The sequence below is a fragment of the Carassius carassius genome, chromosome 18 (genome assembly GCF_963082965.1).
Source record: "Carassius carassius chromosome 18, fCarCar2.1, whole genome shotgun sequence".
NCBI classification, from domain to species: domain Eukaryota; kingdom Metazoa; phylum Chordata; class Actinopteri; order Cypriniformes; family Cyprinidae; genus Carassius; species Carassius carassius.
Window position 1 is genome coordinate 12,968,732 of NC_081772.1, and position 27,573 is coordinate 12,996,304.

Genomic DNA, 27,573 nt, shown 5'->3' on the forward strand with positions numbered 1-27,573 from the left:
AATACTATTGCAAAGAAAGGTATCCCTCACATTAGAAATTGAATTACTGGGAATTTCACACTCCACCTGCTCTTGGGAGAATTGTTTTTATTTCCTCCTCACAGGCAAGAGGCTCAGACAGTTAGAAAATTATACGGACACACATGGGCTGCACACAAGCGGCAGATGGACTTTTAGTGTCGCTTCAAGCCTTTGGCTGTTTTTTTTCTGCAGCATAGTCCTAATCAGTCGGATTCCTTTATTTCCTCCACTAATTAGGTGCTGTACCTTAACATTACTGTCCAACAATCTATGCCTGAGGCAAAACCAAGGAGATATATACCTGAAGAGAGTGTCCATTAACATTACATTTATCTTAATAGCAGTTTCTTGGCTAGCACAGGAACCCCAGAAAACTCTGCTATCTTTGCTCATGGCTATTCAGTTCTGCTGTCAATGTATTTTTGAGCCAGTCACCTGAGCCATAAATGCCGTTCATGTTTTTATAGTTGATGGAACCACATTCGAAGCATCATTTACCATTATATATTTGATCCTATTAAATTTTTGGTGAAACTATTACTTTAAGTCAATTTAGGCTGTATGAGAGTTTGTTATTGTATTTTTTTGCTGACATGTTCAAACACCAAGGTGCCTGCAATAAAAGACACAGTTTAAACATACAATCTCTTTGGTTATTGATGTGTATTATAAATTGAATCATATTATCAAACATTAGCTCAAGTGATTCTGGAAGAAGAAAATAGAAAGATAAAACATATGAAAAACGAAAGCATTTAATTTAAATGTTAATGCAGTCCATATGAGGACTTCTAAACATCCACCTGAATGACACTCAAGAACAAGTGCTGACAATGTTGACAGTCTGTATTCCAATCTTCCAGTAATTTTGGACCTCAGAACAGCCAATATCCAATGCCTAAAGCTTTATGGGAGTTTTTCTCCATCTGTATATTGACAACTGTAAAGTAAGGCTTTTAAAATTGAAATTATGTGGGGAAAAACTATTATACTTGAGCACATTTTTGGTTTATGTAACAGGCACCCTAAAACCATCTTTATAAAAATGACTTCCCAGCTGAAAAGCAAATGCATTTACAGCATTAGTTGCACCCGTCTGCTCTGGGAGAACTCTTTTACATTCAGTTTGCCTTCCTGAGCTCAACTGAAGAGTCTCCCCTCATGAGAAGCTCTCGGAGCAGTTTTTAATGATACCCTGTCATTCATTGTCATGAGACTTGCATAGGTACAGCCCCAAAGGTGGTACTGAGGAACAGAGCAGTCACACCTGCCTGTAATAACACATCCAAACTCTAGAAAATCATAGCATGGGTGTAAAATGCAACTACAGGCTGCCAAAACCCAGCAGATTTTGGGTGCTGATGTACTATTTAGGGAGTCACGGGTTACGATAGCACATGAGATAATACTTGTTGACCCTTGGAGTGATTTGCTGAGAACTTTGTGTTGCAGATCTTGAGAAAAAAGAAAAAGGACCTCTCTTCTCTCTGAGAATGAATTTCTGGGGCAGAGTATGAGTGCCACTGAAAAATAAAATGGCAGAAGCAATTATTTATTGTCTTGGGTCAAAAACAAAAATGTAATTAAATTAAGTTACTTTTCAAATTGATAAATTATATTTTAAATGCAACATTTAAGCTGCATTTGTACGAAGCAGTTACGAATTGCTTTTAAAATTCAGTTGAAAGTTCACTTGCTGTTCTCACATGTGAATGGTCCAATTTTAATTCACCGATAAATGGATAAAGAAAAGCATTTAGCAAAATAATAAAGAAAGGCAGTTGGCAAGTGTATTAAGAAAATAAACTGGCAAATGCATTTGCAACAAAGTAATTTATAGGTTAATAAGTTAATACTAATTACTTTTAAATGTCATTTTAAGCATGAATTAAATTAAACAATTTAAATGCCAGTTGGAAAAGTGGCTTGTCAGTCACCTTACTGTTTTATTTATTATTATTTTGTTGTTGTTGTTTTTCTTGTTATAATTAACTATATTGTTAAATATGAATTTAAAGGAAAAGATTACTCTGGTCTTTTTTCAGAAAAAAAAGATAAACTTGTCAAATTCTTGCAAAACTCAAATGGAGCAGGTTAGTGAAAAATTATAGTAGGCTACTTTGGCAAATAGGTGAAAGTACTTTTGGACTGTCAGTTGTTAAATGCATCTCTCTAAAATTGTGCAATGCCATTTTGATGGTAATATCCATTGTGTTATGAGTATCCTCTTATACGCCACATGGCTCATCTCAGTAGCAGTTCCCAAGATGCTCTCGACTCTAATTAAATTTCAGAATCAGAATCAGAATCAGAAAGAGCTTTATTGCCAAGTATGCTTGCGCATACAAGGAATTTGTTTTAGTGACATAAGCTTCCAGTAAACAGAGACAACAACACACAGACAAAAAAAAAAAAAAAAATTTTTACAGGAGATTTACAAATTGGCAAATAAATAAGTGTATAAACAATTGTGCTATAAATGATAATGGAATAGAATTGAGTGAGATGCAGGAATGTTCTAGGATGGAGGGGTAACAAATAAATATAAGGATATTGCACATTTTTGCATAAGTTTAAGTGGGAAACATTTAACTGTTCATGAGGTAGATTGCCTGGGGGAAGAAACTATTCTTGTGCCTTGCTGTTCTTGTATTTGCGGCTCTGAGGCGCCGGCCAGATGGCAAAAGTTCAAAGATGGGTGACTTGGATGTGAGGGATCCAGAGTGATTTTCTGAGTCCTTTTCCTCACTCTGGATGTGTACAGTTCTTGGAGGGTGGGCAGGGGAGCACCAATAATCCTTTCAGCAGTCCGAACAGTTCTCTGTAGTCTTCTGATATCTGATTTTGTAGCTGAACCAAACCAGACAGTAATTGAAGTACACAGGACTGACTCAATGACGGCTGAGTAGAACTGTTTCAGCAGCTCCTGTGGCAGGTTAAACTTCCTCAGCTGGCGAAGGAAGTACAACCTTTGTTGGGCTTTTTTCACAATGGAGCCAATGTGATTGTCCCACTTCAGGTCCTGAGAGATGGTGGTTCCCAGGAATCTGAATGACTCCACTGCAGTCACAGTGCTGTTCATGATGGTGAGTGGGAAAAGTGCAGGGGGGTTTCTCCTAAAGTCCACAGTCATCTCCACTGTTTTGAGCGTGTTCAGCTCCAGGGTGTTAAGACTGCACCAGACAGCCAGCTGCTCAACCTCCTGTCTGTAAGCAGACTCGTCACCGTCCTGGATGAGGCCGATGACTGTAGTGTCGTCTGCAAACTTCAGGAGCTTGACAGAGGGGTCTTTAGAGGTGCAGTCGTTGGTGTACAGGGAGAAGAGCAGAGGGGAGAGAACACATCCCTGAGGGGCACCAGTGTTGGTGGAGCAGCTGTTTGACATGAATTTCCCCAGTCTCACTAACTGTAGCCTATCTGTCAGAAAGCTGGTGATCCACTGACAGATAGAGCTAGGAACAGAGAGCTGGGTCAGTTTGGTCTGGAGGGTTGTTGGGATGATGGTGTTGAAAGCCGAACTAAAGTCCACAAACAGGATCCTCACATAAGTCCCTGTTTTGTCCAGATGTTGCAGGATGAAGTGCAATGCCATGTTGATTGCATCATCCACGGACCTGTTTGCTCGGTACGCAAACTGCAGGGGGTCCAGTAAGGGTCCAGTGATGTCCTTCAGATAAGCCAGAACCAGTTTTTCAAACGACTTCATGACGACAGACGTTAGAGCCACAGGTCTGTAGTCGTTAAGTCCTGTTATCTTGGGTTTCTTTGGAATGGGGATTATGGTTGAGCGTTTGAAGCAGGAAGGCACTTCACACAACTCCAGAGATCTGTTGAAGATCTGTGAAAAGATGGGGGCCAGCTGGTCAGCACAGGTTTTCAGACAGGCTGGTGTAACGCCATCTGGGCCTGGTGCTTTTCTTCTTTTGTTTTTCTTGAAGACCTGGCGCACATCATCTTCACAGATTTGAAGAGCAGGAGGTATGGAGAGGGGGATTGCAGGAGGTGTTAATGGTTGTGTAGGGAGATGGTCAGAGTGGGTGTTGGGGGTTTCAAATCTACAATAAAACTCATTCAGGTCGTTAGCAAGTCGTTGATTAGCCTCAGTGCAAGGGGATGGTGTCTTGTAGTTTGTGATGGCTCTCAGTCCTCTCCAAACTGAAGTAGAGTCGTTGGAAGTACACTGGTCTTCCAACTTTTTAGCATAGGTCTTTTTAGCCGCTCTAATCTCTTTGTTCAGTGTGTTCCTGGCCTGATTGTACAAGACCCTGTCCCCATTTCTGTAGGCATCCTCTTTGGCCTGACGAAGGTGTCTGAGTTTTACTGTAAACCATGGCTTATCATTGTTGAATGTTAAATAAGTCCTGGTAGTAATGCATATATCCTCACAGAAACTAATATAGGATGTTACGGTCTCTGTGAGTTCGTCCAGATCGGTGGTAGCAGCTTCAAAAACACTCCAGTCTGTGATGTCAAAACAAGATTGTAAATCCTGCTCTGTTTCGCTGGTCCATCTCTTCACAGTCTTTACTGCAGGTTTAGCAGATTTAAGTTTCTGCTTGTAGGTCGGTATAAGATGAACCAGACAGTGATCAGAACGTCCCAAAGCTGCTCGTGGAACAGAGTGATATGCATCCTTTATTGTGGTGTAACAGTGATCCAGTATATTACTGTCTCTGGTGGGACAGGTAACATGCTGTCTGTATTTTGGCAGTTCACGGGAGAGATTGGCTTTATTAAAGTCCCCAAGAATGATTAAAACAGAGTCCGGGTGTTGTTGTTCTGTGTCTGTGATCTGATCAGCGAGTTTCTGTAAAGCCAGACTTACTTGCTCTTGAGGAGGGATGTAAACACTAACCAGAATGAACGAGTGAAATTCCCGCGGCGAATAGAACGGCTTGCAGTTGATAAACTGCGTTTCTAGATCAGGACAGCACATCTTCTTTAATACAGTTACATCTGTACACCACCGTTCATTGATGTAAAAGCATGTCCCGCCGGCGCGCGATTTCCCCATTGATTCTGCTTCGCGGTCCACTCTGAACAGCTGAAAGCCCGGCAGATGGAGTGCGCTGTCCGGTATGGCGTCATTCAGCCAGGTTTCCGTGAAACACAGAGCAGCAGAGTGAGAGAAATCCTTATTTGTCCGAGAGAGCAGAAGGAGTTCGTCCGTTTTGTTGGGTAGAGAGCGGAGATTTGCGAGATGGATGCTAGGCAACGGCGTTCGAAATCCGCGCTTCCTGAGTCTGACGAGCGCTCCCGCTCGCTTTCCCCGTCTGCGCGTCTTGAAGCGCTTGATCAGCGCCGCTGCTCCTCCGATAACAATGTTCAGTAAAACGTCTGTATAATAGAAATCCGGAAAAATATCATGTGGTGTGTTCTGCCGAATGTTCAGCAGTTCATCCCTGGTGAAACTGATCGTGTTTGTTAAACAAAAAACAGGAAAAACGAACAAAAACAGTACAAACACTGGAGAGCCAAGCACTGAAGCAGCCATGTGCGGCGCCATCTTGGATCTATTCTCTTGGATCTTTCTCACAAACAGAAGTAGGACACCTCACCTCTTGCATACATTAAACCAATTGGTCTCATTCTGTCATTTGTATATATTTATTTATATAAAAATATATAAATAGTGTCACCGGCCTAAGGTTTTCAAAAAGCATCATGCGAGTACTACAACTAGGAAAAAAAACGACTGAAATTCAAACGCAGCTCCCGTCGGCATTTAAACAGACCTTTGCTCTTAATTCCGATCGGTCCAACGCAATAACGAAATCTGAGCAGGTCTAAAAAAATGAAACGGTTGATGCTGCATTTTACACTTTGGAAAAGTTATATATATATATATTTTTTTAAATATGAGCAGGTCTACAAGCTGGGATTGGTAATGCTGCACTGTAATCGTAGTTATTTATATTTTTCATTATATTTTATTATATGATATTGGTTTGAGACAGAGTATTTTAATTAGTGGAGAACTTTGAAGCAGTATTTTATTTCTTATTCTTTTTTTATTTTATATATATTTTATTAAAAAGTATTTTAAAAAAGTGTAAACAAATTGTTAAAAAAAGTTTATAGTAATAAACAACCTGCAGTTTAATGTTTGCATTTCTTTGCCAGCAAGCGCCAGGATCGTCTCCTAAAGAGGATTCAGCTGCGGGATCGGAGTGCCACCAGTGCAGAGCTTGCTCAGGAATGGCAGCAGGCAGGTGTGAGCGCATCTGCACGCACAGTGAGGCGAAGACTTTTGGAAGATGGCCTGGTGTCAAGAAGGGCAGCAAAGAAGCCACTTCTCTCCAAAAAAAAAACATCAGGGACAGATTGATCTTCTGCAGAAAGTATAGTGAATGGACTGCTGAGGACTGGGGCAAAGTCATATTCTCCGATGAAGCCCCTTTCCGATTGTTTGGGGCATCTGGAAAAAGGCTTGTCTGGAGAAGAAAAGGTGAGTGCTACCATCAGTCCTGTGTCATGCCAACAGTAAAGCATCCTGACACCATTCATGTGTGGGGTTGCTTCTCATCCAAGGGAGTGGGCTCACTCACAATTCTGCCCAAAAACACAGCCATGAATAAAGAATGGTACCAAAACACCCTCCAACAGCAACTTCTTCCAACAATCCAACAACAGTTTGGTTAAGAACAATGCATTTTCCAGCACGATGGAGCACCGTGCCATAAGGCAAAAGTGATAACTAAGTGGCTCGGGGACCAGAATGTTGAAATTTTGGGTCCATGGCCTGGAAACTCCCCAGATCTTAATCCCATTGAGAACTTGTGGTCAATCCTCAAGAGGCGGGTGAACAAACAAAAACCCACTAATTCTGACAAACTCCAAGTGATTATGAAAGAATGGGTTGCTATCAGTCAGGATTTTGCCCAGAAGTTGATTGAGAGCATGCCCAGTCGAATTGAAGAGGTCCTGAAAAAGAAGGGCCAACACTGCAAATACTGCAAATACTGACTCTTTGCATAAATTTAATTTAATTGTCGATAAAAGCCTTTGAAACGTATGAAGTGCTTGTAATTATATTTCAGTACATCACAGAAACAACTGAAACAAAGATCTAAAAGCAGTTTAGCAGCAAACTTTTTGAAACTTTTTGAAAACTAATATTTATGTAATTCTCAAAACTTTTGGCCACGACTGTATACTCCTCATTGCACCATAACGGCTTCATCAGGTTCTGAAGGCACGGTATTGGTGCAGTGCATCTGTACTGCCAGGAAGAGGGTGGAGAACACGAGTCCCTGAGGCAGGTGTAACATTGGCCATAAAAAGCAATTAGTTGGGTAAAATCATCAGGACTGACCAAACACTTGAGTGCTAAACAACACTAAGCACTTGTCCAGAGCAAGATTTCCCAGTTTGCCTTTGGTAATTGAAGTGAAACGTGTATGCATGAATGCATAAACAGAAGAACAGGGTTGTGCAGAATTCATAAATGAAGACTTGTCTTCTTTCCAATTCATATTGGCCACACCCTACAGGAAGTTGAATTGGAATGTATTTTAGTTCATCGTAAATACACTGCTGGTCAGAGGTTTAGAATAACTGAGATTTCTTTTTTTTTATGTTCATAAAATGTAAATATAATCAAACACAAATCAGTTATTTTAAATTGTAATAATATTTCACAATATTACTGTTTTTACAGTGCTTTTGTTCAAATAAATGCAGCTTTGGTTAGATCTTAATTATTACAAACATTTGACCGGATGTTTATGATGAAGTAAATGCAAAATTTATAGAAAATCTTAAGTTCAATTCAAATCCCAGAATTAAAAAGCATTATCAGTTCTATTCTGATATACACAACACTGATGATAAAATGTATACCGTCTTATTTTGAGCTTTTCAATTTTAATTGAATATTATTTTCAATTAGTGTGTGTATATAGATTATATATATATATATGTGTGTGTGTGTGTGTGTGTGTGTGTGTGTGAAATGAAATCAAAAAATAAATTAAAAGTTAAACATATTAATGAAACTATTGATCATATATAAATAATCATAAAATTACACTGACCCTGGTTCACAACCAAAATAATATTTACAGTAAATACTGCATTTTGTCTGTGCAGATTTTACTGAGATTGAAAGGTTGATGTGCAGCTCATAGAGGCAGTAGAACTTTTTTTTGTCAGGCCCATAAAATGGCTGAAGAAGTGCCAGGGGGGTCATCAGCACTCATTCATCTGACTTATGACTGTTTCCTCACAGGAGAGAGCAACAAGAACACAGTTAAAGTGGGCCATTTGTATGTGCCAGACAGTGAGTTCACGCAGCCTACTTCTTTTCACTGTGCTCAGTGGTCTGTAGCATAGCCCCCTGGGAGCGTTGTGTGGCTGCGGTGAGGAGCTGACACCAGCTGAAACACCTGATAAACTGAGTGTGCCATCAAACCCAAACCTGATGTATTACATAGGGTTGATGAATACTGTGCAGGCACAGTCTCTCACCCTTTGTGCTATCAAAAGATCTTCTGTGATTTTTCAAGTTGGCAAAGGCTTTGAAATTGTTCTACTGTGGTTTCTTCCGTCTGTTAAAGGGGTCTGCTACACTGTGGGAGTGTAAACTGGTATTCTCAGTTCAGTCATCTATCCACAGACCAACTATTGACATTGGTCAATGAATACATCAAGCACAATTATGTGACCTTTAGTGAAAACTACATATAATTAACTGGTGCATACTGCTTCAGAGCCATTCTGCTTAGTGTGGGAAGTGTTACAGTACATTCAAGAAGTGTACATACAAATTCAGTACAGTATACAGTATAGCATATTCTTAAATGGTACTTAAATGGTAAGTTCCTTTTGTGCTGGAGCACAGAAATTACAGTTGTTACTGAGATGAGCTACTGAGAAAGAAGCTACAGAGAGTAAGGTGTAAGTTGTAATCATTGGGGGAAAAATTCAAATAAGGATCTACATTTACAGTAATTACATATCTGCTCTGTGTCTGCTCACTCATATAAATGGTACAAAAATAGCTGGAGTTGCTGAAAAGGGCTGTGAAAAACAACTTAAGAATAATAATTACATTGAAGCAATCTTTCCTGGACGTATAATGGATTTGACAGCCATGTGAACAAAGCATCCCGGGAATCTGGTTTAAAAAAAAAAAAAGGAAGACAATTTTGTTATAATGTCCAGGACACAGACTCTATATAACATGAACTACAAAAAACAAAACAAAACAAAAAACAAACAAACAAAAAAAACACAGTGATACATTCTCTGTTACAAGGGTCATCAAGAGACAGTGAATAATGTCATAGACATGGATAAAGAAGATAAAACTACCTTCACTGGCTTTTCCTCTGATGAAAAAAACAGGAAATCCAATGTACAGAAACTACTTAAAATAATCAAATGACATATCATATCACAGCAAAATTGAGTAAACACAGTAGCTATACAAAATGTGACAGAAGCGGATGTTTACCGATATCTACGTGCCTGCCATCCACATTAAAAACAGATGAGATACTAGAGTCTCCAATCCCAGAATCCCTGTCTGACCTTGGTTGCAGTAAGCCACTATAAAAAGGGACTGATAAGTATATGTCTTGGCATTAGGATATGAGTACCTACTGAGAAACTGAACAAACACATTCAGTGCCTCAGCTTTTTCTCCTTTTGTGAGATTGATTGGTTAGGACCTTGAGTCAGCATGATATCACACAAACAGTATGAGTCACTAGAACATGTTTCAATAAAGGAGAGTTTGCATAGTTCATGACCTGCTTCAGCATTAACCACATCACAGCAGCAATGCCCACTGGATCAGCACAGAGCAAAACAAACCTTAACAGAACTGTTGACAGAGAGCAAAGAAGGAAATCTTCAAACTAAAATAATGGCACACTTGTTCAGCTACAAAATCTGTCGTAGGGAAATCTCCAGCAGTGCTGAGATACATCATGGACCTCATTGGCTTGTGAATTTTAATGATGTATGAATATTAAATAAATATTAAATTCTGAAGCAAATTTGTGAGCATGTAAACAATTTTTCCAAAAAAGTCAGATTTTCTTGCATCCATTGAAACCAAAATTGCAATAAGAAAATTGAATCTTTGTCTTTTTGATGTGACTACTTCTTTGGATTTAGTATAAACTGAAACAGCATCAGGTAGTCTGTACTGAATAATGCTTGATCAATTAGTATATGAAAGAGGCAAATGACTCACTGTGGTCAGTGTCAATCTGCATGTGAAGGAATGAGTGCAGGCACATTTCCAGACTAATAACAGAAAAACACAAATATTGCCCAGTAATGAGCTAATGCTACCAGTTTCTGTTCATGCCAGGAACTAAGAAGCATTTTCTTCTCTAACGTACCATACTGCCACATCAGATAGTTCCAACTCTCCTGGTAACACCTTATATGCACAGAGGCTTGCCAGCACTCACCACTGACAACAGCACTGCTTGTTTGGACACACAACATAACCGTGGTTGGATTCACTACCAAATCTGCAGCTGTAAGGGTAGAAACACCAGGCATAAGATGCACCCAGCCAAATAAGCGATCTGCTTACATAAACATGAAACAATACAGCTGCTTTATTTGCGTTCATTTCAGAGAACATACATTATGCATCAGAAAACATGCATAATTTAGGGGAACAAGCAGAGGATATGTCTGGTGCTCAGCCAAAGCTGCTACCTCCTTATGGAGCGACATAAAAACAAATTCCATCTTGTGGAGGCAGATGGTGGACAAGGTGACAGGGTGCCTCTAATCCAAATTGCAAGCACTTGAGTTAATGTTGTCATGAGAACCTTGGCAAAAGTCCATTTTCGGATATACCTTGAGCTCATCCCTGGCAAAGAGGCCAAAGGTGATCTGGTGGTGAGGCTGTGGAGGTTTGTAGACGTTGAAAAGTAGAAAATCTGCTGTGTCTATTGCTTGTAAAATTGACATTATTTGATTGCTGCTAATACATGTAAAACCATTCAGTCTTATAATTCTCTGATGGGTTTTAGCTGTTATAGACCTTAATCTTATGCATAAAAGAGCATGCTTGGAGCTATTTAGTTGAAGTCTCTTGGAACTCCGAAAAGCTAATATTCTGTTTACTGTACATTTACGTTATCTGAAAATTTGCCAATGTATCCCACTTGTCATTGGGAATTTACACAAATGCATAATTTAAATTTTTTATCTAAGCATTCTGCCATTTCATTGGAGCCATTAAAATCATGGCAGATACAGACTGAAAGAAATCCCTAAGAACAATGATGTGTAAATATAATAAATATGATGATAGCTTTGTGAGGGACCCCTTTCCTGAAATATAAAGGCCCATTTATACATGTGAGGAAAAGCAGGATTTTATAAGACAACATGCTGCAAAATTAAGACAGTAAATTTCACAATAAACATTGCTCTGGAGCATATTGTCTAACATCCCCTTAATGCACAATGCACCTCCCTAGATACAACACAAATACAATGTTATTGAACATTCACTTTTTGACCTGGCTTTAAAATTAACAATACAACTATAAAATAATTTGTACTCCTAAAACATTTCAAAAGCACTTTAATGTTTTTTTTTTTTTACTTTTCAAAGCAGACTCCAGCACTCTCTTCATTTTCAAAGCAAAAACACTTTAGATGGTGCTAAGAGCTCCCCTGCATTAGTGTAAACGTGTAGCGCAGATGAGTGGTGACACTGGGTCACTCTGCCTCAGGGACACCCTGACTCACCACAGCTGTCAATATTTACAGAGAAAAATAAATAAATAATAATAAAAAAAAACCGAGTACAATCAAAACAATGATTCAAATGGGCGTAGGAGCCTACTGAAAATCTATAGATGTTGATTGAATATGAACTTTGAAGTTCATTTAAAAGGCAAAACTCAAAACCATGAACTAGCAATTTGAAAAAGACTGACATGAATCATTCAAGCAAGCTTGATTTTGCACTATGAAAAAAGTGGTTGTGTTCTTTAAAACAGTCTTGTGTGTCTAACGTTAAGTTGAAACCATAACATGTGTAGCCTAAACAGTACATGCTGGTAACATGTTCTCCTCACGACGCCACAGCTCTGGAACATGTGTATCATCTTGAATTTCTGAGTATTCCACTCTAAATACAACTTTGCACAGCCCTTGATATGCTCAAAACTATTACAATTACAATATTACGGACTTCAACTGAAGGGCACACGAGTTGAAGCAGGAAAGATCTTTGCAGATTTTGAACAAGTATCTTTGTTTTGTTTGCTAATATTGCAATCAGATACATTTAGTCTCCTTCATGAGGTGTGCTGTTAATCAATTAGAGCAGCTTAGCCTTGATAATGAGCAAATTACCATCCCTAATGCAATAAAAGGTTTTTTAATACATAGATGGAATAGCATTCTTTATATTGTTACATCCAAAATGAGGCATAATGGCTGGTTTGCCCTCATCCGACTTTTTAAAATAAGGTGTACTGCAGAATCATGAACATTTGCCAGAAACTGACTGAATTAATATCATCCCCCAATTACAATTGAAAATAGTCCAGTCTGAAAGCCCCTGATAATATGCTGTGCTTGGCGTTAGTTTATAAGAGCTCCGTTTGTCAGTTTCCTAGCAACCAAAAGTACTATATTGTCACTGCATGTTGTTCCTCTTTCCCCGTGATGTATTCACATGATATTTATAGTGTTGGTTGAACTGCATATGGTATCTGCAAACCAAGCATTGTTATCAGACCTATCTGTATAGGAAGTCTTTAACTGCGAACGTCTTTCAATGCACGTTTTTTTTAGTTTTCTTCAAATATAAGGCAATATGCATGATGGTGTAAAATAAGCGCAACAGATATAACAAGTAAAGTGGGAGTTTGTTTAAAGATCCCACTTTATTTATCACACAGTACCTCCATAATGACTGAGGTCACTTCTGAAACTCAGTGAATGTGTTACGAATAAAATACGGCAAAATATGAACTATTGTTAGGATATGCATAATTGCACATTTCTAATCATGTAAAAGTATTACGATTTGTAAATTGATTATATGGAACTCATGTAAAATGATTCAGCTAGAGACATGCATGGTGGATCCCATGCAGCTGCATTCATCATGATTGCTGGAACGGAAGCAAGGGACAGTCAAACCGTCTCAAGCGAGTCTGTTACAGCTTGGCTGTCCTCTACATATCTTTCCAGCCTCAGGGCAGCATTGCTGTACTTCACCAAATGCTTCCGTTTAGCACCTCATGATGGTTTTGCACCCATCATGTTGCTAACCCGCTGGCTATTTCTGCTCCATCTGCCTCCTACTGCCAACAGACCAGCTGACTGTATAACACAGGGATGGAAATACATGCAGGTGCTTGTCTCTGAATATCAGTCGCAACTCTTGACTATCACAGCGGCACATTTCAAAATGTCTAATGTTTGTTTGGGTCTAGTATTTTAGTTTGACACGTTTGTCGAAAAAAGAAGAAGACAAAACTGTCTCCCTGAAGCTAGTGACTAGTGATCACATTTATAGCACTGGCCTGATTATTTACTCACCAGCTCTAGCTTAGGGGGAGGTCATTGTGATGAGGGTAATTTTTACTTCTCAGGTATGTACTCAAGCCGAATTGACCTAAATCTGCTTCGCGAAAAGGCATTGCCTTACAATCAAATCACAACAAGCCCCCTTCACTGCCTCTTTGACTAAATCATCCTCAACAATCTCAAGGGCTACACCGTGAATATGGAAAGTTATGACAACATCATGCAAATAAACATTCATATAATCTGGATAAGTGTCTGGAGATGGAGCTTTGCTAAATTTGTGCAAAGCTGAATATCTTAAAATGCCTACAATGGTAGAAATATTTAGAATAATGATTAACTATTGGGGAGCAAATGCTAAATTGGTAGCATAGTATTTTCAAAATAGTGTAACATCTACAGTAAAAGGTATTTATATTTATATTTAATGATTCAAAAGCTTATTGGAAAGCAAATATTTTATTTGTCAAATGTGCAATAATCTAGCAAACAGTGGCACATATGATGACAAAGAAAAAGTATTTTTCTGCAAGTGGCCTAGTGGTTCAGTACAATAAAACACTGCATTGCTGTATCACATTGTATTGTGCACATTGCCATTCAACAAACTGAGCTGAGGCAATTGTTTAACACACTATCTTAAAATGTCTTTCTCAAAAACAGCTTTAATCATTTTAGCGGAACAGTTCTGACGGTTCCTTTTAAAAAATAAATGTTTGTAAAAATAATCACTCAGTTTTGTTCCTGGAACTCCCTGCACTGTAAAAAAAAAGAAAAAAGTCCCATAATTATTTATTTTTTTACTACGGTTACGGCTGCCAAAAAAATAAAAATAAAATTAAAGTAAAATATCATAATTGAAACAAGGAAAAAATCTGTAAAATATATATTTATTTCTGTAAAACATTTAATGAAAATTTATTTCAAATTACTGTTTTTACGCTTTATTTATTTTATTAAGATATTTTACTTTAATTGTATATGGTTTTTGATTGGCAGCCGTAGCTGTAGCCGTAGTATTTTAACAGAAATATTTTTAGTTAAACTGTTTAGTCTTACATGTGCTTTAGCACTAAACCAGCCTGAAAAATATTGTGGCATGATTAGAACTTAAGAAGAGATAATTTATCAACTCTGAAAGGTGCTGCAAGCGATCTATTGAATTAGATCTACGTCTTCCCTTCTCCATGACTCTTTTTTGAAGTTCATAAATATTAAGATATTATTATTATTATTATTATTTAGGACAGCTTTTAATGTTCCACATAAAATCTGCAGAATTATACATTACAGTTTGGGAACAGTAAAGTTTGGGAACAGTAAAAAAAAAAAAAAATTCTATATATATAATAGTATTTTATCAGTTTAATTGTAGCTTCCTCTACAATCTGTTATGCTGGAGAAGCATTGTGACATACGTTAGGTATGGAAAGCCTTCCTACCATGTTAGGGATGCAAAGGTTGCCAGGGGTTAATTAAAACCACTAACCCACTGAGGAGGAAAAGGTACGCAGCTCTTGGCATCACGGATGACTTGTGCAAATGATGCCCCGCCTGTCATGTTCAAAGGCAATTTACATCCCTCTTGAAACTGTGCAGCTGTCAAGCAACATTCCTGAGGCCACCGCTTTCACTTCAATTATCACAACCTTAGGTGCAGAGTAGTGCCCTCCCATTCCTGTCCCATCTGGATTGCCCAGGAGTAAGGCATTGTACTGATGAACTCTGTCACCAGAAAGAGAAAGACAGGAGTACATCAGCGAGACAGAAGAGGATTCACTGGAAAGCACACAGATATGTGGGCACAAATGTGGGGGAAAATAACACTGCTTCAAATGATCAGTCAACAGCAGTGGTTTACTGGCAACATTTAACTGTAGCACATAGTGTGTATGTTTTCATAAGAACACAACCTAAAGACTATTTGACAACACTATTGCTGACATTTATAATGGCATTTGAACAACTCATGTCATGGTAGAGCTATCGGCCTCAATAGAGCTGTCTCAAAGTTTTTATTAAATAAGCACAGAAATATTAAAAGAAATATATTCTTGGGTTTTAAAGCAAATACATGCAAACAATAATACTGTAGCAGATAAAATAAAATACAACATTTTCAATATTAAAAGAAGAAGTTCATTATCAGAGTGACCTTCTTTGTTTTTAAAGCAAAAACATGCAAACAAGAATGCTGGGAAATAAAATAAAAAAAAAATTATTTAACTAAACCACAGGAATATTGCAAATATTTTAAAACCTACACCTGAGTTTATAATTAATGCAAAATGATACAAATGATGTTGTGAAATAAAATAAAAAATAAAATGATTAAATTAAATGTTTTCATAAATAACCAATTAACCATTTCATTAAAAAATTACATTCTAATGCAAAATTATGCAAGAATGCTGTGGTAAGATAAAATAAAATAATTTAACTAAAATTGTATAATAATTTTAATATAAATATCGAGATGTGGTACTGGATTGGATTTTAATATCAAAAGACGAGGAGTTCATTATGAGAGTGGCCATCTTTAGGGGTCAAGGATGAATTCTATTGCAATCAGTAGGACACAATTCATCTGGTTTTTCCTCATGCTTTACGATTTATACTGCCATTCTAACTTCAAATAAAGTCAAATGCAGATATGTGTTGAGGAGAGTCCTCGTGGGCTTGCGCTGGATAAACATGCATATTGTGTTGTGGAGTGGAGGGACATGAGAAACCTTCTGAAGGGATGGCAGTAGGTCAAGATGTACTTCACGAGTCTCCTTAAAATGAGAATGTCAAATAAGTGATACGGTCTCATTCAAAAAGAAGAGAAAGCAGAGCAGAGTGAAACACAGAGAGGGAGAGATTTGCAGCTATTTATTTATCTGACATGGATCATTTGTGATCTTATGAGAGATTTTTTACAGCTTCTGTTTTTGCCCCCGAACAGCGATTGAAGTGTGGAGGGGGATTTTCTGTAATGTGTCTGAATCAATTCTCGACATATAAAGAGTCAATCTCTGGTTTGATGGGCTGAAGTACAGACTCAATATGAGGAATCCACAGCAAGATAGCAATTTTGTTCTTATAATTTAGGGAATAATCAATACATGGAATGCACTTGATTTCTCTGATTCTTTACATTACAATAGATGTTGAGGGTTTTGATCAAAATGCAGGTGAAATTATATATTAAAATATATTATCTGTGTATATGTCCGGGGGGAAAAACATGAAAAAAAACTGATCAAAGCTCTGCCAGACAACTGGTGGTAAAAGGGGGACAAACAGGATCTCTAACAACACAGACGAAGCACATAAGATGAGAAAACAGATACATTTTAGTAAGAATTTGTTTGACAAAGTCTAAAAAACACCAATATATGCTCTGTCCTTTCTTCTCAATAACAAAATAAACACATAACCACATGACAGCAGTGAGAAAGCAGCAGTTAAGAAAGCATCTGACTATAGTCATGGATTAGTTTGCAAGAGCTTAATGCAATTCAGCACTTCAGTCAAGTAAAGTCACATCATGTTTTTAATTATATAGCATTTTCTACAATAAATTGTTTTAAACCAAATAGCTTTATAGTGTCAGTATTGTTATCGAATATGATTAGACTTCAATTTCTGACCTTGAATGACTCAACAGAGGAAATGAGCTGGAGAAGATTTCCACGTCACAGAGGACAGAGTCTCAGAGCAGACCTACTTATTACTTTATCGCCACGGACCAAAGGTTATTCAAAGTTGTTTACCAGCTGGAGCCAGAACTTTCCCTTTTTCTGGAAAGTTTAATTTGGCAAGCTCTTTTGAAGGCCTGAAACAAACTCCAAAATTGCATTTTGGCTTGATTTTGCTCAAAATTACATCACACCATTTCATTCTTTGATTTTGCTTGAAGTATATAGGGGCCTTAAGGAAGACAGATACTGATGAAAGTGTTTTGGACAGTCAGTACTTACCCCCAAACCCACCCCCCCCCCCCCCCCCCCCACCCAATTTTTTTTTTATATATCTACATATATCTATATCTATATCTATATCTATATATATATATATATATATATAGACACACACACAAACTTTCAGTTCTAATATTTATTAGGGCTGCAACTAACGTTTATTTTGATTTAGTTTGATTTAGGTTTATTTTTTTTGTTTTGTTTTTTGATTAATCGGATTAAAACCCCTATTTTCTTTATTTAAATTTTACTGACAAAAACACACTATTACACATTCTGTGCAATGTCCTCAAAACAAATGTGCCAACTGAATGCTCTGAAAACATACAGTGCTTAACAATTTATAAGACCACCTGTAGTAAGACAAAACACAAATATTTTGGGAATGTCCAAAAAAATAATACAAAATCTAAAAATGTTATTGTAATTTTTGGACAAATGACAAACTTAAACAACCAAATAGTATTTATTCACATAATGACAAAAATGGCCTCCTTTGCCATTGAAAGCAGCTCACATGCTTGCTGGCATTGTTTATGTAGTTTTTGACTAATTGGGTAACTGAATAAAAAAAGCTATAAAGCACTTGACAATTTTTTTCTGCCTTTCTTTCACAGATAACAGCAATAATTATATTATAGCATTAAAAATAGCTTCATACTGTTATTAAAAAGCTTATGCATATTGGAGGTCTAACCAATACAGAAAGCTAAACAATTATTTTGGTAATTACCAGTTAAGAGCAGCAGTGGCACAAACCTTACAAACCTGGTTAAAAACCTTACATAAATTTGTTTTAATAAATGTGTTAATCACTGTAGGCTACATAGTGTATATAGTTTAAATCTCTTGATCAAAAATTAAAACAATAAAGATAATAAAGATGAATAAAATCACAGTAATGCTTTGCAGGAACATGCGTCGCATGCACTTTGATAACAGTCAGTCTCCTCTTGCTGTTGTTTTCTATCCTGTAAAAGTGTCTGATATTTATATTCAGACAATTACTGTCCCTTCACAGTTCCTACTCTCGTAAATTACTTGACTTTTAAACCTAAATATAAATGTTAAACAATAGATATTTCAGCACATTGAATGTTTTTGCGCTGAATATTGTCTCCCTTGCCTCCCTGTCCGCCGCGCTAGCGCACTTTCAGTAAAGTTTTCAACTTAATGCTGAGTCTCATGGTGAGCCTTTAGGCAAAAATGGAAAGGCTTGTGTGAATTTGTTACATTTACAGATAAGGATATGACTGGTAACTAAAAGTTTTTTGCACCGAGGACGCACACACGTAACTGTAAAAGCATTTGTCATGTTTTGGGCAGCTTGGATCACATGATCACATCATATGATTTTTTTCCTGCAGAAGCTCATTCTGTTTCCTCCGATATTTGTAACTGCATTTTTTTCCATAAAAAAGTGTTATTCAGTGCTGTAATTTGATGCGACCGTACATGTACAACTAATCGATAATGAGAATCGTTGTCGATGATTTTCACTATCGATAATAATCGATTAGCTGTTGTAGCCCAACTATTTATCATCTCTAGTATTAGGTGGTAAAGTATATACATTTAATTTTTTCAAAAGCAGTCTATCTGTGAAGGAGAAAAAAAGAAAACAGATAGGCAACTTGTTTTTATACAGTACCTCAGAACAGGCACTTCATGTTCTCATTTCCATGAGAATGAGTGTCTGCTTTATCTCTTCTGTGTTATCAGAGGTTTACAAAGACTTAGGATTAAATGTCTCTGTTTTTCAATTTTAGTTCTTGATTTACATGTGTCTCAATGTGTCTTTGAAAGCTCCTCAAAATAGACAAATCCTTGGATCTCTCAAAAACAAGCACTTGAAGATGCAATCATTCAAACCGTGTCGATTGCTGTTACTCATGAGCTCCACTGCAAATTTCTATACCTTAAACTTCAAACAAATAACTAGAGCTGACAATTTAACACTTTAATTTAGTACATAAAAAAAGAAAGAACAATGTGCATTTAATCAAGACCTGCATTTACTGTAAATTCCACACAGTGACCAAATAATCAATTTGATGCATGTTTATATAGATTAAAAATGGCACATTAGATGCAAGAATGTGTCCCTGCATCTTCCTTTGAAACACTATAAAACGGTAAAGGCATTAAAAGCACCATTTGGGTTCCTTAGACCACCACAGTAGCAGTACCCTCTGGAGAACCTCCAGGCACCCTCTCAAATGGGACAATCCTCTGAGGAACTGCATTACTGCCAGACCTCTAAATAGTGTCAATGTTTCCTTCAGTAACCTCATTAAAGGAAAGACTCTGAGGCACTTGATATACGTAATGAAGTTCCTCAAGTGCACAATACCTTATGCACGTTTTTTTTTAATTATATTTTAACATTTATTTTATTCCCGTGATGGCAAAGCTTAATTTTCAGCACCCATTACTCCAGTGAGTATGATCCTCCAGAAATGTTTCTAATTTGATTGATATTATTGTGGAAACTATTATTTTTATCATGTTCAAAAGAACTGTTACGGATCACTCGGAGACAGAGGAGTAACAGATGAAAGATGGTATTTATTGAATTGACACAAGCAGAGGAGCGGGAAGTGAGGAGTGGATGGGTGTTGGGATCCGTGCCGGGAAGGAAGGGGCCACACACACGCACCGTGGGGTTTTGGAGGATCTTGGAGGCAATCCTTGGAGAGACGATGGAAGAAGGGTCTTCGGAGGTTATCCTTGGAGAGAAGGTAAAGAGGAGTTAGTCCTAATAGTTAGCGCAGGAATGATCTTGTCGCGAACGTGACCGGACAATAACTGGGTGCGTGTGTGTGGCTTTTATGGTGCTGTGGTGGATGACAGGTGATGAGGATCAGGTGGTGATGTTTAGAATTCAGGTGAGGGTGTGCGCCGTGATTGTGACTTTTTATCAACTTAATGCATGCTTATTGAATTAAAGCAATAACACTACTAATAATAAAAAAATTGACATGCCCCTAGCTTATATATGGATACACACATAGTCATACACACAGTCATTCTACCTATACAAATAGGTATATCATATTATTTGCAATTTATTAGATTAATGAATCAGTAATATCATGTATAAAAAAGCTATTTTTACCAGTCATCTTTCACATTGTTTACAGATAGCCCACAACAGCTACATCATTTCTCCTTGCATTCAAACATTCAAAACACTCATTAAATTCAGCAGAAATGTCACCACAAAGATGTAACTAATTCAAGGGTACTGTAAAAGATTAACACTATTTTTTAGATTCATATTTCAGTGTGTTATTCATATAATGCTCTGGAAGCATAGATCAAATGAGACTTGTTGATCCCACACAGTTGGGCAGACAAAAGACATTGTAATTCAAAAGTGTTTCATGTATTGCTGGGAGATCAAAGGCTTGGAGGCAGTGGATTTATAGTAACAGAGTTCCTGCCCACTCACAGAGCAGTCTGAGCTGCTGTGGAATCCATTAGCACATTACACTGTGATCTGGAGAAGACGACCAGAAAAACCCATCTCACCAGCTCCCACCTTTTCTGCCTTAATGCAACAATAATAAAGAATTCTGCTCAGACCAAACCAATGTGAAGAGAGGGAATGGATGAGAATACGGAGAACAGAGATCATTTTCCCATGTAATGTGCCGACTACTGTACATGTTTTAAGGCTTATATGCTTGTCAGAAGGGAGAAGAACACTGACATATTCTGAGATGATAGTGGAGTTTAGATGTCAGGTCAGTCTCAAAATCATTTATCAGCAATTACTAAGCAACAGATATTTTCTCTCTCATGCCTCAGTACATACCAAAAAAAGGTTGTATTTCATATCTAATGAAAAAAAAAAAAAAGATAACCCTATTATTAAAAAAGCTCTTGTTAAGCATTAACTGTCTACATTCACGCTATACATCATGCAGAGAATCAAGATGAAAGGTCGTCCCTAATTAATAATGACCCCTTTTCTGAGCTATTATGGTGAATGATGACATCAGGGCAGGTAGGAGTTTCATCTCCCAGTGGAGACTATGCTTAACTCCTTCCCGTGTATAAATGAGTGGCCTTCCCTTTCCGCACCTGAAGATGAATGTGCCTGAGCCTATGTTCAGAATTAATAACAAGCTGCAAAGCACCGCAAAGCCCCATTGTGCATGATGAAGACTTCAAAATGACTTTTAAATTAATGCCTTATCCATCAGTGATGTGAGATCTCCCTAATGCAGGACGTTTTTGGTGTCTTTCTCATTCTCTCACCCTTTCACGGTTGGTTTGTGCTCTTATGTGCAGCAGCGTGCTTTGCATGGCTATAAGGAAGGTATAAGGAAGGTATATGTGCATGAAGCACCAAAGTAGGGTAATGGTGGGAAATGTTCCACTCCAATGGGTGCTATTTCATGACTGAATGACAACTTATAATACCCAATATTCAAAAAAACACAGTATGAGAAAAGTCAGCGAGGATTCATTAAAAATGAAGTCAAATTTCAAGTATCTTCGCTCTGGCAGCATATAAGACGTTGGGGATGTTGTGGCCAAACTGAAGATGCTGCTGATGTACTGAATGAATGCATTGTGATGCAGAAAGGTAAAGGGAGTACAAACGTACATCTTTTTTATCGTTAATAGGAGCTTGATTGAAGTAGATCCTTTAAAGGGACAGTTTACCCCCACCCCTCCACAAAAAAAAAAAAAAAGATCGAAAAATAAAACATACTCACTGAGGCTTGTGGTTTTGCCGATGCCTTCTCCATCTCTCTCAGTTCACAAACGCATCCTCCATCGTAAACAAAGTGTCACCTGCTTTCTTGTAATAATGTTGCAAATAATATACATTTTCTTACACAGACTGACTGTTTTGCTTCATAAGACCTCATTGATCGTCAGGAGCACGAGGTTTTGATTTGGTCTTGCCTGTATATGTATTTTTATTTTTTTTTTGATGCTCAGAAAGCTATAGGCAGCTATAGACATGTATCATTTGAATTGCCAAGGAGAACAGTTTCACCTAAACATCTTTACTGTTCTACTGAAAAAAACAGTCACCTACATATTGGTTGGCTTGAGGGTCAATAAATTAACAGCAACTGAACTATCCCTTTAAGCTAAACCAGAGGCATATATGTTTATAATCAAGATTAGTTTTTTCCATACTTAAGTGTTTTGTGTGAAGCTGAAGGAACACTGCAAGTTAAGCTCAGTTGGCTTCTACTAAATTCTCCGGCAATGCACCGCTGTGCAGATGAATCTGTGATCACATCAAAGCAGATCTGTATTGAACATCCTACAGCACAGGTAAGGAACATATCTACCACTTTTATTCTGACTAAATGAAAACGTCAGTGTTTTAAAATAAATCACGTTACTGAAGTTGAGATCTAATGATTAATCAGTCAGTTCAGATCACAGGGATCACAGAAGAACTGTTGTTTTTTAAGAGCAAGCAGAAAATAAGTGCAATTTACGACAAAATGAGAAAAAACAACAAAGCAACCTCGATACCTGTCTAGATCAATCAAGCATGTGCTCTAATGATAGCTAGCTATGTACTGAGCCACTGAAAAGTCTCAAAAAAAGTCTTCAGCCTCAGTCTTTTAACCCTTCCGCTCTTTGAGTTGTTGCCAATTTCTCAAAAGCTGTACTCTTGTTTTAGCACAATCTATGTCGCTTTCTCTTTTAGACTACAGGCTTTCCGCAGTTCAAGGTTTCTTAGTTTTGACAACAGGTAATTCCTCAGGTGTCATTGTCAACAATTATTGCTGTTTAGAACTCTATCGATTAAAAGCAGCGTCTAGATGACAATTTTGAATTCTTAACTGTTGTAAGCACACGATACTAACACTCCACCCAAACACAGCATCTAGTAACCAGGTCTTCTTTTTGTTTATGGACATAATGTAACTACAAAAAGACAATAGATGTCAAATTGACATTTCCTGCAAAATCGAACCTGACAGCTCAAATGATAAATTGTTATTATAACCTTAACACTGCAATTCGGGGTAAGGTAAGGCGACAGATCTGAACTCTGATGTTCTATGTACTTGCACAATAATTGATTATTGTTCACTTTTAACCAAATAAAGTTACAAATTGCAGCTCTAAGGAACCATGGGAGTCAAATGTTTTATTTATGGTTTTTTTTGTGCTAACATTGACACAAATGCTGCTGCTTGAACTACTGAACTGAAATTAGCAATATTTCTTTACCCTCAATGGTACTGCTAAGTTCTTATGCTCAAAAAGTGTGAAGCACATCTCAGATGCCCCCGCAAAAATTACAACAGGTTAAAAAATTATTAAATGAATATGGTTTCTGCACAGGATTTACAAAATATTCTACTCAAGGAAAAATCTTTACTTACACATTGTGGAAGTTGAAAATATCTTACTTTGTCACTTCAGCTGCATGGTCTCGAATTTGAGACACCTTGAATTCTCAAACCATGCAAAATTGTTTAAGTAACATCACAAATAACATTTCAAATGATGGCATGTCATGTTTCTAAAACTCCCTGTCTTCAAACATCAAAGGTAGGTGGAACAATCTCATTTGGCCCTCAGTAAATTCAGACAAGGCTCTGACTGATTTGAGCTTTAGTATTGGGGTGTTACTGTGCCCTGGCTTCTCAAGGCAGGTCACTCACATCCGTCTGAATGATAGTTAAGGGCTCTGTTCCTGCCAAAGGCCCTTCATTTTCTCGTCTGCTCTCAACCTCTAAAACTCACGGTGGAGTGGAACAGCAGGCACATCATTTGAGCTGACATTTAAGGTCCCAAATTTAGCAGCTGAGCTTTGGGTTTCTCCTACTGTACATGTGGTGTGAAGCAGCACAACCTGAGGTTTGTGCCTGAAGTACTTGTCAGGGTGAATCGATTGACTTCAATTGATTCGTTTGAAATTTGAATGAAAGAATGAAAGGTTTTTTTTGTGCCTCTCCAGGACAGGCTACAGGTTTTTGGGTTAGCTGGAAACAAGCTAAAGCCTGCTGCTGCTTGCAACATGATCCGCAGATACAATGAGAAAAAGGTTTATACATGTTAAATGACAGAACTGGTAGAATTTGAAACAGTATGTTTTCTTGTTTACTTTGATATAATATTTACTCAAAGCTTAATTAATAGAAGTACAATGGCAATTTGAATTGCTACTTTACACATTTACTTACAAGACCAGAAACTACTTTATTTATTTATTTTTTAATTATTAGTTTATATAATTCAAAAAAAGTTCGCCTCAGGAGAGGGAAGCAGTGCCCTACCAACGCTGTTTACAGTAGAGGTGGGGAGCTGTTGACCTCAACTGGGGATGTCGTTGGACGGTGGAAGGAATACTTCGAGGATCTCCTCAATCCCGCTGTCACGTCTTCCATTGAGGAAGCAGAGGCTGAGGGCTCAGATGTGGACTCGTCCATAACCCAAGCTGAAGTCACCGAGGTAGTCAAGAAACTCCTCGGTGGCAAGGCACCGGGGGTGGATGAGATCCGCCCTGAGTACCTCAAGTCTCTGGATGTTGTGGGGCTGTCTTGGCTGACACGCCTCTGCAGCATCGCGTGGCAGTCGGGGACGGTGCCTCTGGGATGGCAGACCGGGGTGGTGGTCCCTCTTTTTAAGAAGGGGGACCGGAGGGTGTGTTCCAACTACAGGGGGATCACACTTCTCAGCCTCCCTGGGAAAGTCTATGCCAGGGTACTGGAGAGGAGAATCCGGCCGATAGTAGAACCTCGGATTCAGGAGGAACAGTGTGGTTTTCGTCCAGGCCGTGGAACACTGGACCAGCTCTATACCCTCTACAGGGTGCTGGAGGGTTCATGGGAGTATGCCCAACCAGTCCACATGTGCTTTGTGGATTTGGAGAAGGCATTCGACTGTGTCCCTCGCGGCGGCCTGTGGAGGGTTCTCCGGGAGTATGGGGTCCGGGGCCCTTTGATAAGGGCTATCCGGTCCCTGTACGAACGGAGCAGGAGCTTGGTTCGTATTGCCAGCTGTAAGTCAGACTTGTTCCCGGTGCGTGTTGGACTCCGGCAGGGCTGCCCTTTGTCGCCGGTTCTGTTCATGATTTTTATGGACAGAATTTCTAGGCGCAGCCAGGGGCCGGAGGGGGTCAGGTTTGGTGACAACACGATTTCGTCTCTGCTCTTTGCGGATGATGTTGTCGTGTTGGCCTCATCAGGCCAGGACCTTCAGCATGCACTGGGACGGTTTGCAGCCGAGTGTGAAGCGGCTGGGATGAGAATCAGCACCTCCAAATCCGAGGCCATGGTCCTCAGTCGGAAAAGGGTGGCTTGCCCACTTCAGGTTGGTGGAGAGTTCCTGCCTCAAGTGGAGGAGTTTAAGTATCTTGGGGTCTTGTTCACGAGTGAGGGAAGGATGGAACGGGAGATTGACAGACGGATCGGTGCAGCTTCTGCAGTAATGCGGTCGATGTACCGGTCTGTCGTGGTGAAGAAAGAGCTGAGCCGCAAGGCGAAGCTCTCGATTTACCGGTCAATCTACGTTCCTACTCTCACCTATGGTCACGAGCTTTGGGTCATGACCGAAAGGACAAGATCCCGGATACAGGCGGCCGAAATGTGCTTTCTCCGCAGGGTGGCTGGGCGATCCCTTAGAGATAGGGTGAGAAGCTCAGTCACCCGGGAGGAGCTCAGAGTAGAGCCGCTGCTCCTCCACATCGAGAGGGGTCAGCTGAGGTGGCTCGGGCATCTGTTCCGGATGCCTCCTGGACGCCTTCCCGGGAAGGTGTTCCGGGCACATCCCACTGGGAGGAGACCCCGGGGGAGACCTAGGACACGCTGGAGAGACTATGTCTCCCGGCTGGCCTGGGAACGCCTCGGTGTCCCCCCAGAAGAGCTGGAGGAAGTGTCTAGGGAGAGGGAAGTCTGGGGTTCTCTGCTTAGACTGCTGCCCCCGCGACCCGGCCCCGGATAAGCGGTAGAAGATGGATGGATGGACATTCATTTTTTCCCCTCAAATTATTTTGTTTTAAAATAATAAATTTTGTGTTTTACCATTTTTAATGTAAATACAATTAAAAGTGGGTGGAGCTGGAGGACGGTGTTGATATAAAAGTAATTTTAATTAACAAAATAATTGCATACAAAATATAAACTGATGTCCAAGTTTTCCAAATGACACTACAACTCATCCTGTAATGGGGTCGATTGACTCTTAGTATTGGACATTCATTTAAACAGCTTAGGGATAAATTGTAGATTTGAAATTGTAGGTAAAATCTATCTATAGCATAAATGTGGAGACATTATATCAACATTTAAAGACAGGTAAGCCAAAAATGAAAATAATTTTATCACTGACTCAACCCATGTCATTCCATTACTTTCTTCTGCAAAACACAAAAGAAGATATTTAGAAAACTGTTAGTAATAAAAAACATTTTGGTGCCCATTGACTTGACTATGAAAAAAAAAAAAAAAAGTAATTTACTGTAGGTTTGAAACACAGTGAGGGTGACAGACTTTTCATTTTTGTGTGAACTATAACTTTAGGATGAAAAAAAAAAATTTGAGTTTCACATGTTAAAAATTGTTCCAACCAAAAAACCTCCACTAGGCTACTCAAAGTACTGGGGATTAAAAAGTGGGTACATTAAATTAAGTAGTATGTACTGAAATGGTCTTTGAGGTGTTGCGATCTCAGTTAGAGAAATTATCCCTTGTATTTGATGAACTTCCATCCAGACATATTGTGCTTCCATGGCTTGATGATAAATTCCCTCATAAAGACACTTCTCCCTTTAGCATTGAATACCTGCTGATGGAGTTTATGAACTGTATGTCATTTAGTTCTTTCATTTGCATTATTCACTGAGACTGTAAAATCAAATAAACGAGTGCTGATTTAATAATCTCAACAGGTGCTTGTTGTTGCTTCTAGAATGCACTGTGATCCTGTTTATGAACCTTTCTGTTTGTATTTCATATAAACTACAGCCTGCATATTGCAACTGACAGCTTGATAATTTGTTTAGGATTTAGTCGGTCAGAAAAAGCAACTGAATTCACTCCTTTCTTTTTGGCCAGGTGGAAATAGA

General features: G+C 38.6%; 1 long non-coding RNA gene across 1 annotated transcript in view; it reads right to left on the minus strand.

Annotated features, from left to right (window-relative positions):
• Positions 1-15,008: 15,008 nt before the first annotated feature.
• LOC132091867 (uncharacterized) overlaps positions 15,009-27,573 on the minus strand; it is a 104,550-nt gene continuing 91,985 nt past the window's right edge. The window contains exon 3 of the long non-coding RNA XR_009422153.1: positions 15,009-15,273. This is a non-coding gene — a long non-coding RNA (uncharacterized LOC132091867). The remainder of the gene's footprint in view (positions 15,274-27,573) is intronic.